We start from the raw sequence: 5,790 nt of genomic DNA on the forward strand, positions 1-5,790 counted from the left end.
TGTGTGTGTGTGTGTGTGTGTGTATGTGAAGGGATCAGGGTTAGGGGGAGATTAAACCAAACTGAGGCTTATAAAGCTGAGTAATCCACACACAGATTCAGAGCAACAGCAACACCTGGACTCACACTGTCAGCGTGGTTCTGAGTGGTTCTGGGTCCTGGGAACCAAACTGAACCCAGATTTTTTTTATTAAACACAAAAAGCAGGAACCTTTGGGAACACTTCCTTTTCCTGAGCATCAGCAGCACAAGAAAGGACAGACAAACAAAAGAAAATCATGAAAAAGTCAAAGGTACGGTTGGTTTGAGTATTTCTTGTGTAGACTGAGGCCTGTTAATCTGTTATTTTATTATATTGTTGCCTGCTCTGTTGGTTAATGCATTTTAGTTTCACTTATTAAAAATTTCCCCTGAAAGAACAAATGCTTAAAGATAAATCATAGATCCTAAAGCAGAGAGTTTTCTGTCTGCTGTGTCCCAGCAGGTGAGCACTGACAACGAACCTCCCACCTATCAGGAGGCAACAGCAGGTGAGAATATTCTCATCAGAATTTAACACATCGACTTTAGCTTGGTTTGCTTCTATTCTTTACCAGCTTCTTCCTGTTTTAGTTTTAATAAAACAGGAAGATGTTTGAGGCATTTCAACCTCACGGATCATAAAGTTGTGACTCTTGTTTGTTTCTTCAAGGTTATGATGAGATGGAGGCTCAGTTCGCCTGGGARGACAAAACCATCAGGAGGACGTTCATCAGGAAGGTGACAGATTTAATCTCACCAACATCATTTCCAGAGAAAATACAGACTGATTGGTGATTGACTGCTAATTAAGTTGAATTTGTAAATGAATGTAGCAAAATGTTAGCTAAACACTAAAAGCTACCAAACAGCTATTTAAAAAATAAAGTAGCAAAATCCTAGTTAAAGTTTAAACCACTTAAAAGGTTAAAAACAACAAAAAGTTACATAAGAGCTTAAAATCATAAAGGGTTTGTTAAATAAAGCAAAAGGCTGGCTAAAAGCAAGAGTAACAAAAAGGCAGCTAACAGRTAAAGGTAGCAAAAGGCTAACTAAAAGGAGCAAAAGGTTTTCTATATGCATCAAAAAGCTAGCACGTAGCTAAAATTAACAAAAGACTGATAAAAAGATAAAGGTAACAAAAAATTGAATAACAAAAGTTATAGAATGGCAGCTAAAGCTTTAAAGTACCTGAAGAAAACAAGTTTGTTGAAACGGATTTCAAAGAAAACAATATTTTTGAATGAAATAAGATCTCAGTGGGGAAAATATTTGAGTGTAAATATTCTGAAAAGACCCTGAATGAGCTGAAAGTTTTGCTACATGAATGGCTGACAGAGCAGAAAGTTTGCAGAAGTAGTCAGGTTGAAAACAAAAACACAATATAAACACAAACAAATCTAAGCCGACACTAATAAACTCTTCATTCTGATCCTCCGGCAGGTTTATGCCATCCTGCTGCTGCAGCTCTCTGTGACCGTGGGAATTGTTTGTCTCTTCACATTTTGGTAAATTGATGTTTTTGCTCCTCTCCATGTGAAATAAATCCGATTTTGAGCTTTTTATTTAAGTTTCGAGAAACAGCTGAATCCATGCTATGTCTGCTTTTTTTCAGTGCCCCTGTGAGGTTTTATATTCAGACTCATCCTGGCTTGTACTCAGCATCTTAGTGAGTAATCATTCTGTCTCAGATCACACTGCTAGTTGTATTTTTGTGTATTTTATTTGTCTGTTTCTCCTTTAGCATGATGTTTTTTGTCACCTACATTGCCCTGTCCTGCTGTGGAGACCTCAGGTAAATGCTCTCAGTCGGATAAATGACTTTTTAATTTAGTTGAAAGTTTGTTTGATAAACGTGGTTTCCTTTCTTACCTGAACAGGAGGCTGTTTCCTTGGAATATCACCCTGTTAGTTATTTTTGTGAGTATTCTGAGTTTAATACACAAACCAACACCCCTCTGGTTTCGCTGCAAATCTCTCTGAAGCCAAGTTTGTTTCTTTTGTTTTTTCCTTCACAGACTTTGAGCATGGCCTTCATGATGGGATTTCTTTCGAGGTAAAGGACGCAGACGCGTGTCGATCTCTCTGAGTTTTCACCGTTTTAGCTACTTTAATGCTTGTTTTTGTGCTTCGTGCAGCTTTTARAACACCAAGTCGGTGCTGCTCTGTTTGGGAATCACAGCTCTGGTGTGTCTCTCCGTCACCATCTTCAGCTTTCAGAGCAAGGTGGGAAAAAATCAATCCAGCTCCTGTTGAACCAGCAGCATAAATTCCACAAAATAAACTGTAAATTTCCTGTCACAGATCGACGTCACGTCCTGCCAGGGAGTCCTGTTTTCCATGTGCATGGTCATGATTCTCTGTGCCATCACCCTCTCCATCGTCGTCCCGTTCGGATATGTGAGTCCTCACCCTCCCACCCTCTTCCTCTTCATTCTAGGACCATCCAGAAGCAGATTAGGTGACCTGAGGTTAACGATGAGCTAAACAATAGTTGCAGATTACAGCCTCAGGTGCTGCTGGCTGTGCTCAGACGTGGCTCAGGAAGAGAGGGGCTAAATCTGTCGCAGATAATCTCACACTGCTTTGTCTTGCCTAAATTAGCAATGTTGCTCTCCTTCTCAACAGTGTTTTGTAATGAATTTGACTCTTCACCACAGGTTCCCTGGTTACACGCCATCTATTCTGTAATAGGAGCCATCCTCTTTACTCTGGTAAGAATCAAAAGCACTGATGTAATCTGTGTAATATTGTTCACATATATTTGTGGACAAAAAGGAAGTCCGCTTTTTTAATTCTAGGGTTTTGTCATCAGGGGATGATGACAATAATGTGGTTTTTACCAGGATCTAATGCCCCTTTTCCACTAGTGCCGCTTAGTGTAGTGTCGGTACGGTTCGTTACGGTTCCAAACCATTTCCATTAGACCAGATCCATGGAACCGGCACTTTTTTTTAGTACCTACTTCATTGTGGTTCCAACCGACCCCAGCTGACACCAAAATGCGACGTCAGCACACTGTTCATCACTGATTGGCTAAATTTTTGCAAATGTTTAAAATTTCAAAAGTTTTTCATCAAATGTGTTTCCATCTCTCATTTTGCCCATTCATTTTTATTCAAAATATCTAAAAATCACCTCCACCAACCGCCCAAAACACCCCCATTGGAACAGGACTGGAACAGCAGTGGAAAACCAACCGGTCCGACCCGTACCTACACCAACCGTTCCGACACTACACTAAGTGGCACTGGTGGAAAAGGGGCATAAAATAATGCGATGCTGATCAGTTGCACTTCTGATCATCGTCAGTGTGCTAACACAACGCCAAGGTGGAAAGAAAAGAGAGAAGCAGATGTTGCTGCTCATCAATCTGGGAAGGCAAGGCAGCTTGTAGCACAGGGTTCTGCAGCCTTTTAAAAGCAACATTACTGCCCCTTGTCACATAGATAAAATGTGTCAGAAGCTGCAAAACAGTGATTATCAACTGGTGGTCCGTGGGCCACTTTGAGTTTGTTTAAGAGGGGCTTTTCCTACCAGTGGGGGTGACACTATAAAGCTAAAAATACTTAGGGAATTTCAACATTAATTATCATTTAAGCACTTCAGGACAAATGAAAAAATGCCATGTTTATGTAAACAAGAAAAAAAGCAAGGTTTATATTAAATTTTTTAGGACCGTCATTGTTTGTGGTGTCTGCGTCGAATGCTAGTGGATTGTGTGGTTCAGAACTGGGCCAGACAAAGTTTGTGATGTGGGTTAAAGAGTGGTGCAGAAACAAAACCCCTCTGAATCAACAGTGTAAAAGAAGAGTGGGCCAAAATTCTTGCAAAATATCACACAGAAGCTACTGAATCAGGTATACTTATTATTTTTGTTTTTATTAAATGACAAATCAGAAAAGTTAATACTTTTAGAACCTGGTAAAGACCAGATCATTGTTATRATTATGTAAAATCTCAGAACTCATCTGACTGTACATCTGTTTGACCCTGATCTGTTCCCTCTCTCACCACAGTTCCTGGCTTTCGACACCCAGCTGCTCCTAGGGAACAAGAGCTACACCATAAGTCCAGAGGAGTACATTTTTGCCACACTCTGCCTCTACCTGGATATCATCTACCTGTTCAGCTTCCTGCTTCAGCTGATTGGAGAAGGACGAGACTGAAGTCAGCACACGGTTTGAAACGTCAACAATCAGAGAGCAGACGTCGGGATGGAGGGATGTTTAAACAGAGATGTTGTCCCATCTTTCCAACCCTGCTGCTGCTGGTCTTCGTTGTGGTTTCCCCTCACACACCTTGAATCCGTGTCGAAATTTGTTTGGGTGCTGAGCTCAAACAGCCATAAAAACAGAGCTGCTTCATTCGCATCATGTTCTGTTCATCCATCACTGAGCCAGAGATTCATTCAGGAAATCTGCACGGTCACTGTTTAGAAACCTGCTTTGCATCTAATACATAGATTTAGTTTTATATTTTATGGTATTTATATACAGCGGGTAAAATAAGTATTGAACACGTCAACATTTTTCTCAGTAAATATATTACTAGAGGTGCTAATGACATGAAATTTTCACCAGATGTRGGTAACAACCCAAGTGATCCATACATACAAAGAAATCAAACCATAAATGTCCAGAAATGAAGTTATTTGTAATAATGTGGAATGGCACAGGGGAAAAAGTGTTGAACACATGAAGAAAGGGTGGTGTAAAAAGGCATGGAAAGCCAAGACACCAGCTGAACTCTCTCAGTAATTAGAAAGCAAGCCTGCCCCTTGTCAGTGCAAGTTAATATCAGCTGCTTCAGTCCCAAATGATGGCCAGGTATCACACAAGYACCATCTGATGATGGGTAAAAGTAAAGAGCTCTCTCAAGACCTTCACAACCTTATTGTCGCAAAGCATAATGATGGCATCGGTTACAGAAGAATGTCTAAACTTCTGAAGGTTCCAGTGAGCACTGTTGGGGCCATAATTCAGAAGTGGAAAGAACATTATTTCACCATAAACCGACCACGACCAGGTGCTCCTCACAAGATTTCTGACAGAGGAGTGAAAAGAATMATCAGAAGAGTTGTCCAAGAGCCAAGGACCACTTGTGGAGAGCTTCAGAAAGACCTGGAATTAGCAGTTATGTTTGTTTCAAAGAAAACAACAAGTAATGCACTGAACCACCATGGCCTGTATGCACGCTCACCACGCAAGACTCCACTGCTGAAGAAACAGCATGTTGAAGCTCCTTTAAAGTTTGCTGCACAACATTTAAACAAGCCTGTGTAATACTGGGAGAATATAGTCTGGTCAGATGAGACCAACATTGAACTGTTTGGATGTCAGAATACACATCATGTTTGGAGGTCAAATGGCACTGCACATCAGACCAAAAACACCATACCAACAGTGAAGTTTGGAGGTGGGAACATCATGGTGTGGGGCTGTTTTTCAGCATATGGTACTGGCAAACTTCAAATAATTGAAGGAAGGATGAGTGGAAAAATGTACAGAGACATTCTTGATAAAAATCTGCTTCCATCTACCAGGATGATGAAGATGAAACGTGGCTGGACATTTCAGCAAGACAATGAGCCCAAACACAAAGTCAAGGAAACTCTCAGTTGGTTTCAGAGAAAGAAACTAAAGCTGCTGGAATGGCCCAGCCAATCACCTGACCTGAATCCAACAGAAAATCTATGGAAAGAACTAAAGATCAGAGTTCATAGAAGAGGTCCACGAAACCTTCAAGATTTGAAGACTGTTTGTGTGGAAGA

General features: G+C 40.6%; 1 pseudogene; it reads left to right on the top strand.

The window, feature by feature from the left end:
• The first annotated feature begins 120 nt into the window (after positions 1–120).
• LOC106511152 (protein lifeguard 2-like) lies at positions 121–4,519 on the top strand (annotated as a pseudogene).
• Positions 4,520–5,790: the final 1,271 nt, after the last annotated feature.

The sequence above is a fragment of the Austrofundulus limnaeus genome, unplaced genomic scaffold (genome assembly GCF_001266775.1).
Source record: "Austrofundulus limnaeus strain Quisiro unplaced genomic scaffold, Austrofundulus_limnaeus-1.0 Scaffold2552, whole genome shotgun sequence".
In the NCBI taxonomy this organism is placed as follows: Eukaryota; Metazoa; Chordata; class Actinopteri; order Cyprinodontiformes; family Rivulidae; genus Austrofundulus; species Austrofundulus limnaeus.